This window comes from Gobio gobio (genome assembly GCF_949357685.1).
Source record: "Gobio gobio genome assembly, chromosome: 15".
NCBI classification, from domain to species: Eukaryota; Metazoa; Chordata; class Actinopteri; order Cypriniformes; family Gobionidae; genus Gobio; species Gobio gobio.
Window position 1 is genome coordinate 31800171 of NC_137108.1, and position 10615 is coordinate 31810785.

Genomic DNA, 10615 nt, shown 5'->3' on the forward strand with positions numbered 1-10615 from the left:
CTGATGAAATGAAGCTAAAATATTTCAAAGTGGCTTGCACACTTTTGTTCACTCTATAAACGCATCATTTATCCAGCACTTTGATGGTGAGGGAGACGTGTTTAGGACAGTTGATTGCAATGAACACGAGCATCAAGCATCTGAGAGGTTTGAGCTTGAAACATTTGGAAAAGATGCAATTATTTTGTCTTTCATCTTGAGAGGAAATCCGTCAAAGGTCACAGCAGGCGTGTCACACACGGACGTTTGGCTGCGGTTGTGGCTAAAAAGATAAGGAGATATGGAGAACAAGAAGCAACCACAAACATTGTGTGTGCATTACAGCGCTAAAAACGAAATGTAGGTCGTTAAATGCAACACATTATGGTGTTAAATGTTCCTTTCTTCTGTTTTCATTTTAGCATTCCACATTGAATGCCTCACGCCTCATTAATTCAGCACTCTCAGCTGAATAATAACGATCGATAAGATCATTAATCTTTGGAATATATGATCAAATATCTGTGAGCTACCCGCGCTTTTCTGCCATTTGCATTCATATTAGTATAAATGGGAATGAATCAGTCAAATGTTTCATTACTGTAATATTTCTGCCGAGGGTGTACAGCAGTAGTGTCTCGCTGTGTTCATAATTTAAAACAAAGGAGCTCAAGGTTTTATGTTGTTTTTGACTGGGCGGATGAGAGGATGTTGATTGGTGGATTTGTTCAAGTAGTAGTAGTAGTAGCCTATGGACCCCTTACTTACCCTTAACTGACTGGTTATTGTGTGTTTGTTAACATAAAGTCAAAAATCTAGTTAAGTGCAATCTTGGTTAATTAACTTACTGTGATTCTAACTAAATACAGCCTATAACTTGTCTCAAAACGGAGGCCAGAAAAAATGGCCTGAGGCGGCAGTCTCGCTATCCAGCATGTATGTTTTTGAGACATAAACTGTTTTAAATGTTAAAGGCTTGTGTTTTCATGTAGCCTAGGATAGTTGTTTTCCTTTTGTCTCTGGAAAACGAGTCCGGCACAAAAGTAATCCAGAGATATGGAGCGCCATCTATAGATCTACTTTTATAAAACAACGAGGGGAAAAGAACCCAAAGGTGGTGCCCTGCTGCCACCCAGCGGTAAGAATTGGAAAAAGTCATATAACGTTCTCTGTATTTCATTATAAAGCATTAAGCTCACCTTCGGTTAGTTTAATATCAGTTTCCACACCATCTGTTACCGGCATAAATTAATTAATCTTACATACTGATTGTTAAAAATTCACATTACAATTAAAAATTAAATTACAGGTTTTTTTTTTTAAATGCTTACACTAGGGTGACCAAATGTCCTGTTTTCCCAGGATTTTCAAGTCCTGTCCTGGCCCTAATATAACAATTTTCTATCCATACAGAGGGGGCAAAATTTAAATGTATTGAAATTAATAAGGCATCTTTTAGTAAACTTCGAGTATCATTTGAGTATCTCATTGCCGGGCTGAGTATCCTGGTTTTCGGTAATCATAATATGGCCACCTTAGCTTACACACTTAAGTGTACCTAATCTTCAGACCAAGTCTGCAAAACTGCAAGCACATTATATGCTTTACACTCAGTTTGTAATTGTAAAACAAACTTTTTGCCAAATGAAACAAAATTATCTACATGAGACATTGAAAACTAACAGCTCTTGTGTTTCATTTAGAAAACACTGCCATTTAAATGCTACAATCATTTCAAAATTACTCAATGATCATTTGTGAAAACACTCTACATAAATTGATCAAATCAAAACTCAATGTTTTGAGAAACAAATAAATTTTTGCCCCTTGCATTTCTGTTTATTTTGTAAATATATACTGAATAGCTACAAGTCATCACCTTTATTTCTGTAGCACTTTACACAATACAGATCGTTTCAAAGCAGTTTCACATTAGTAACAAATTCAAATTCTGCTGTAAACAAGCCAATAGTGTAATTATGCAGCTCAAGTCAGTTCAGTTACACAAAAACACTATTTGAAGAAGATTTAAAATAGTTTTGAAAGTGTTTGCTTTTGCAAGAGATGTGTTTTCCATCTTGTGTGCATGTTATGTGCTTTTGTGTGTAGACATTTGAGAAATGGAGCCAATGGAAATGGAAAAAACTGTAATACTACAATACACAATAGGGGAAAGTGGGGTGAGTTGTGCCAGTTTTTACTCAAAGTGAGGCCATGACAGTAATGTATTCAACTTAAGAATGTACATATATTTCAGGATGTGGTCCATCCCTGAGAACAATAAATTTGGATCTGAAATAAATAGTTTCAGAAATATAGCTTTTGGGGGAAAAAAAGTGGTCTCGTTGCACAACTTGCCCCTGGTGAGGGGTAAGTTGTGCCTTTGGGGAGAATAAGTTGGGATAAATTGTGCCAGTGATTTCTGAAGTAAAACAGAACATTTTAATGTTATGAACTGTACTGCTATATGAAAGCAAGACAAATTCAATACAAAATTACTAATTTAAGGACTAATTTTTAGATATTGTCACCCTATTAAACTGTTGGAATAAGTCATATTTTGTAGTTTTTGGGAAAACACAAAAAACTTAAATACACAATATGATATTTGTGAATCATTTCAGGCAAAAAGGCTTTGGCAATAGGTGCCTGTTGACATACATGTAACATATAAGAATAAAGTGGCTCATTTCTAAACATCCTATTGTGACTTAGGCCACTTAAAAAGTCAATAAAACGTCTCTTTATTAACGTAGAGCAAACTCAAAACTGAAATCAGTGTTAGCTAAATTAAACAAATGGCAGGTGAATCAAACACTGATGAGGCATGCCCATCTCCTTACTTCTCAAGATTATCCCCTGTGGGTATGTAGGTCTAGGTGGTCTGGAATCTGGCCTACTACTTAGCATCCTACTTGTCAATGCTGCAGGGGAATATAAACTTCTGCTCCCTTCTGGCTGCACCACCAAGTTTTTGGGGTGTAGGTAGTTTCTTGAGCACATCACCTCTAGGGATGACTCTTTCATCTTTTTCTTTAAATGTACAGATGGGCTTTCCATCCACAGACGTCTTACAACTTTGGCACAACTTAACCCAGGCCCTTTGGCACAAATTGGCCTACCCAGGACCCACAAGTTTGAAAAGCTAGCATGATCCAGCAGTTAAGAGCTAACATCATGTTAACTATATAGACTCATTGTGTAGCCTGCTAAAGCACTAAAACATGTGTGAAATGTTATCAAACTTGTCTATAATTGTTCACACTACAATCAAAAAACCTTGATCATAGAAATTTTACTTTGAAAGGGCTAAAATGTGCTAACCTCTCATGCCATGTGTCTCTCTTCTTTGGAGGATGAGTAAAATGGATGGCTTTTCAAAATTATGTGGTCACATGACCAATTTCTTCTATGGTTTTCCAGAAACAATGGGTGGAACTATATATACTTCCCCCCTGGCACAAATCACCCCACTCTCCTACTGTAATACTACCACAGCAAAATATATAGGCTATGCCTATTGTTTAGGTATTCTCTGTGTTCCTTGGAAGAATCTAGATGTTTTGAGTTCATGTGCCGTGAACTACAACGGATATCGGATAGATGGCGCTATTTCAACATATTTATAGAAGGGAATAGACCGACCGAGCATTGAGATGGCCTTTCTTTGACTGGAAATTCTCTGACTGAAGTTCGTCCAAACATGTAAAATAAGATATGATTTAAAGACGTAAATCTCAGGTAGGCTATTAAAGCTTATTCTTTTTCAAAGTTGATGGTTTTAAATGTTTTAATTTAAGAAAATAATTACAGTTTTTACAATCGCTAGGGCACATTTCTTAATAAGTTACTTAATACATTTTTTTTCTTCAAAACTCTTAACACCGTTCTCTTATCCTACGTTCAGTTTGGCACGTCAGTTAATTTAATATTCAAAATGCACTAAAACTACCAAAATACTTCATGTCTCAAATCAGCTCTTTCAACTCAATCCAACAGACACAACAGCAACCTTAAAAACACAAACAACAGGCAGAAATAGCATTACAATGTTTTCTTTTGTTTAAAAAAATCTTTACAAAACAAGAATATGACACTCTACTGCTTAATTGCAGAATATGTGACATGGTCCATGTTTACAATACAATTCAACATTATTCCTAAATGTTCCCCTTTTTTGAATCGATGGTAAAGAAACTGAAAGACTATAACACTTGTGTAGGTGTTCAGTTACATATAAATGTTTTGATAATATTTATTTTTTTAGATTCAGAATATATTTCAATACGGTATTACTTTAGAAATTTTGCAAATCTTTGTCTTATTCATTTTTGTGTTGTGCTAGGTTTTGAACTTAAATTGAACAGTTTTGAAAAGAGAACATATAAACGTGCAAATTTGCATGTATAGTACATCAAGTTTCGGTGGTGTTTGTGTCTTAAGTGAGAAAATAATTTATGTAAATTGAAAGAGGTCATAATTGAATGTAATCCTGTGCTACAGGATTGATAAATAATCCACAGTTTAGCTCATATAGACTGCTATTGTGATCACTGTGTGAAGTGCTTTGATTTGTCCTGCTATTGTAAAAAAAAAAAAATTGTAAATCACCTATCTGAGAATAAAACAATTAGGCCTATATCTATAACCTATAAACTACATATAGTGTAGGCCTATGCTGTTATGCTGTGTTTTTTAGATAGGCTATAAGACCATTTTGCATGGTCTGTGAAATTGCACTGTAAAAAAAAAAATCTGTGAAATTTACGGTAAAACAAACCGGCAGCTGTGGTTGCCTAGAATTTACTGTAAAAAAAAAAAAAATTACAGTAGCAACATTTTAGGTCTTACAGATTTAACTTAAATTTACAGTAAATAATAAATCTATTTCATTAACTGATATAATGTTATTCAACCTGTTGAAATACTAATATGCCTGCCTATCTGTTTTGTGCTTTTGTAATACACTGACAACCACCAAAAACAGGTGGTGATAGAAAGTCACATGATGAATTAATCACAAGCAGCTTTCCACAAGCTGAGGTAAATGTTAATATATAAACGGTGCACAGTGTCATTCACACAAATACTAAACACCATCATGGTAACACAAATTACACTAAAGTAGCCTAACATAATGATGTAACATAAATCCCTAATGTACATAACTGATAAGAAAAAACTAAGAAGAAACATAGTTATTTCGACAAAAACACATCAAATGTGAAACGTCACGCAGGGAATACTGGAAGTTTCAATGTACGTTTTTTTTTTACTGTAAATTATAATGACTTGTTCTTTTTCACTTCCAAAAACTGCACATTTAACTGTATTTTACTGTAAAATTACATTACATTTAATCACCGTATTTAATAAGGAAGCTTACTGTTAACCAGTTTCAGATTTTTAAAGTAGTATTTTTACAGTACACTTTTTTTACAGTGTACTAGTAATACAAAGTTGTGGGACTTCATGCAGTCTAGTCAAATCAATTAATCGCGATTAATCGCATCCAAAATAATAGTTTGTGTTTACAATATATGTATATATGTGTACTGTGTATAATTATTATAAATACACATACATAAATGCATGTATATAATTAAGAAAAAAAATATTTATTTATATATAAAATATTTATATATAATATAAATTATATAAAATGATATATATAGTATATGTATGCAAATATTTCTTACATTTATACATGTGTATATATATACAATGTGTGTGTATTTATATACTGTATACATAATAATTATACACAGTACATACACAAACACAAACTTTTATTTTGTATTCGATTATTCGTGATTAATCGATTTGACAGCACTAATAATAACTATAATTTCTTTATAATAAATAGACTTTTCAATATACGTAACTACTTAATATTGCACATATTGATCCAGCTCCCCCCATAATATTTAGAGTAATCAGACTTTCATGATGTTTATCATTAGTTACATTCATAGCATTCAGATTATGGTCCTCTGAGGCCTTTAAAGATTGATATTTATATATTTGATGACTAAAAAAAAAATCACAGAATCATAGTCAAAAAAATGCATATTATTATCTTCATAATAATAACACCAATAATAATCCTACCCTATCTTCATCTAGTGGTTTACACACTATTTATTATTTCACAAACACTACCTATTATTTAAGATTATGTTCATCCAGTTCTGTCTCGCAGTCATCCCCAAACATTTAGCGTTTTTTAAAACCAACATTCACTATGACGGAGAGACTCTCTGCACCATTCAGGGCTGGATATTATCCAGACTTCGCAGTTATTTCTCCACGGCCATCAATCGCACAATAAATAAATCAGTCAGTCATCTGGTCTACCAGTATGTTTAAATATATCCAGTTTATAGAACTCGTACAGACTGTGCTTCTACTGACAGAGCTGAAGATATGGAGACTGAGTCTATACACACACACAGAGACATTTCAAATGACAGCAGCATGTCTGAAAGCATGACATTCCCAATTTAAGCTGATTGGCTGACATTCGTGAGAAGCTTGTAGTAGAGACCATATTAAAATGTGTTAATCCTGCAAAGTTAAAAGCGGCCACTATTTTTAGCCGCTGTGGTTATCACACATCAGTGGGTCTGTATTAAATCCTCCGCCTTCACAGAAACACACGTTTACACTGCGCTTTGGCTGGATCACACTTGTCTCTCACCAGCTCAGCTTTACTGAACACACTTGGAGGGATTGCTATGGCAACTGGTTGCTATGGGTGATGTGACACCACTACATGCTCATCTTGGTGAGGGAAAGAGGGAGTTGGACCACAGAGGAGAGGAATGGAAGCGGAGAGCCACGGATTTTATTTTGATTGCTGAACAACGACGAGCTGGGTTGAAAAAGTTGTGACAACCATCTGTCTCTGGGCGGACAGCCGTGATGGAAGACGTCTCTCTCCCTGCTTATTTTGGGTCTCCATTACCCTCCCACTGTTGAATCCTCTTCAGTAACAACAGGTGAGAAACTAATGCTTTCATTACATTCACAGCCCTTTGTGTGTGTGTGTTTGTGTGTACAGACGTCACTGGTTCAACTGTCAGAGCGGTGAGAATGCAATTTAGCCGATTTTAGAAGGGATCGATTGGCTATTTACATTAGGATAAATAAAATCACAAATGGAGACGTATTAGTGTGGGGCACTTTATTTCTGTAATCCAAACCACGGGTACCTCATGCGGTTGGATTTTGAACAACACATTGCCATATCATGCGTGCGACTGTTCAAGAGAAATCTTCACGTTTGGGGAAATTGAGCCAGGCTTTATAGGGAGTGCCAGGGCTGATCGTGAGCGCTGGCATCAAAGAAGTGACCATTAAAGGGTCAGCGACCGCCACAGAAACCAGCGCTTTCAGAGAATGAATGAAGGGGCATGACAAAAACACAGTCGGAAACGGATTCGATCGCCTTAAGATGAGAGAGAGAATTCACTCAAGCCCGAATCATTTCACTGATGTGCATCAGTAATGTGAGCTGGAGGATTTAATTCTGTAAAACATGTACACAGTAATCTTATGTAACAGCCGTGGTATATGCGTTTAAACGTAAGGCCTGCGTTGGCTGTGAAATTGTTGTTGTGAATCCTCCAAAAATGTTGTTAGGTCCGAACACATGTGAAGTATTAAGAAACGAATGCGATATTGATGATATTTGAATTTTTTTTCTTGTTACCCGAGTGATTTTTCCTAATCATCTTGTGTGTTTCCAGAATGGCTCTAAACAGAAACCTGTTGATCACGAATGTGGCGAAAATGGCCGCGCGCCCCTGACCCGTGCCGACAAACTGGAGAGGATGGCCGAGCATCTCCACAGCAGCACGCTGTCTGCGTCTGGGGCCACCCAGCCCATCCCTTTCCTCACGCTGGAACAGAAGGCTGCCTTCGTCTTCGTCCTCCTCCTCTTCATCTTTCTGGGGCTGCTGATCGTGCGCTGCTTCCGAATCCTCCTGGATCCGTACAGCAGCATGCCGAGTTCCACATGGACAGACTATATGGAAAAAGACACGTTCGACTACCGCATTGCCTGAGCTGCTAGCCAGATTTCGGGCCAGGAGACATGCGATGATTACCTCACACGCACACACACACACACGCCGACACACACAACCACCATCACACCTCCTCCACCTCAGAGCCGACTGTATCCCTCAAGTGTTGTTGTTCCGTGATGGTGGTTTTGTGTACCTGTGGGTCTGGATTTTCCATCCGAAAACTGCACTTGAGCCCACTTTCACGTCTCATGTGTTCTGACAGGGTTTTTTCATAAACTCATGGCTTCCACCACTGATGTCACGTTCAGCATGGCTGAAAAGTCTTAGCGATGAATCTTTTATGTTCGAAACCAGCCGAATAGCTTTATTACAGAATAAACAATATGGTTAATTATTTTCTATATCCAAAGAATGACAAATTGGAATTATAAAAAAGTAGGCTAATCCATTTCTCAATGACTCATTCCACACTTATCATAAAAGCACAGTGCATTGGTTCCAGGATGATTACATTCTCTGAGCTCTTCGGTTTGGGACTCTTGAGCTTTGCGCCTTATAAATCAGTGTGTTTACAGAACAGCCAGAGAAACTGGCCCTGCTGTTATTCAGCTAAATGTCAATCAATGTACTGACCTACCAGCCTCTGTGGGCGAACTGAATGTTTGATTTGCCAGGTCTTTCCCCGCCTCTCTCTACAGTGTTCTTAATAGGATGAGTCGGATTTCCTCTCTGTTGTTCTTCAGTATTTGCTGATGTTGAAATGGACTGTTCTATCAAGCGTTTGCCGTTCTGCCGGGGCTATCAGCGCAGTGTTTTTTTGGTTTTGTTTTTTTTTTCCTTCTCAAAGTCTGGTTCACCTGTGATTTGCTTGAATTACATGTTTAATAGAAATGAAGCTGAAATAAACAGGTGCGATATGTGTCTTGCGTGCAGAGGAGGTCAATATTGCCATTTAGGTGCAACCTAGCTATTGCTTTTGAGTCGGTATCGCAGCGGTGTTATTTCTCCATGACACCGGCCTGCTGTTCTCACGATGCACATTGTGTCTTAGCTGAGTGGCGTGTACAGTATGTTGAGCCTTTCAAATGCAGAGAGATGCTGGTGACTTTATTCAAAGAGAAAATGTGCCATGTAGTTTACAAGTGGCTTTTGCATTTTAATGTGCTTTTATATTTGTTTCCAAATAATAATAAAAAAAGATATGTTTACATCTCACCCTAGTGAGTGTCTTAATACATAAAACGACATTAAAATGGAAAAACATATGTGCATGACGGGAATTGAGGTAGCAGACAAGATGCAGAATTGTGAAAAGTTTTGAAAGTGTCGCAAAAAGTTTTAAAAACCTTGAAATTTGAAGGTTTATAGAGCTTACCGATTCGATTTGAAATGTCGCCTACTACATTTCATCATATTTAAACTTTTGTGGGTGAGGTGGAAGAACACGTCATTTTCCAGAATGCATTTCTTGTGTTGAATTGTATAAAATTACAATTCGGTAAATTCTGTTACTCCGATTCAACTTCTTGTGGGGTGTTGCCAATTCAATTCAAATTCTCAGTCAGGAATTGAAAAGGAGCCGTTGTTCAATCTTCAACCCTGGTGCATGAGAAGGGTTTACGGTGCAATTATTGATTGATTCGTGTAATTCTATGCATTGCTAATGAAATCTACAAACTCCACAAACCACACATAGGCCTATAACATCATTAAGTTCCAATTCAAAGGCCTGATCAGATGGCAGGGGACACTCATCCCTTCACTCCGACTCTTTTTGGCCCAAAAACATTTTCTCCTGTTGAGAAAGACATCAGATCGTCCCTCCAGAACAGCATGCAAACAACCTTAACCCCTTCATTAGCATTATGCTAACAGCAGGCACACATGCTGGCAGCAGCTTTCACAGGAGGGAGTGTGCAGCAAGAAAACATCTCAAAGTCATCTGTCTTCATCTTCTCATGCCACCATGTACAGATGTGCTTTCACTCAACCTCAGGAAAGAAGTGACGGCTCCATTTTACAGCGCCACATCCCACAGGGCCTCTTTGAGCTCAGAACAGCGTACTGTGGTGCGAAATGAATCTAGACCTATTGCAGAGGCAAAGGTAATGAGACATGTAATGTAGAGAGAGGAGTGCTACTTCATCAAGCATGTTGTGCTATTTACGGTCATGGCTTTCATTGACATTATGTTCTCATTGTAACGGTGCAGAACTGAATCAATCTTGTGCTATATTGTTCAGCCTCATTTGTTTTTGAAGTATCATAATTTATATTTACATTTATGTTCTCGGCAGATGCCAAAAGATTACCAATGTCCCTTGTACCAATGTTTTTGGTACAGTAGTATTGTTGTGACCTTTTTTCTTTCTTTTTTTAGCTTGTAGATAAAAAACAGACTACTGCGTACCAATATGATGATAGTACCTAAAGAGGAATGACCTGTTATATTTATTTTTAAATAAATTATCAACCTAAATGTCTCCATCACTTCCATATTTTATTCTCCAGATGGACTTTAAAGGAAATACTCTTATGAATGTAGTCTAACAAATTACTATATATATATATAAACTTGCTTAAACCAGCTTAAAGGGTTAGTT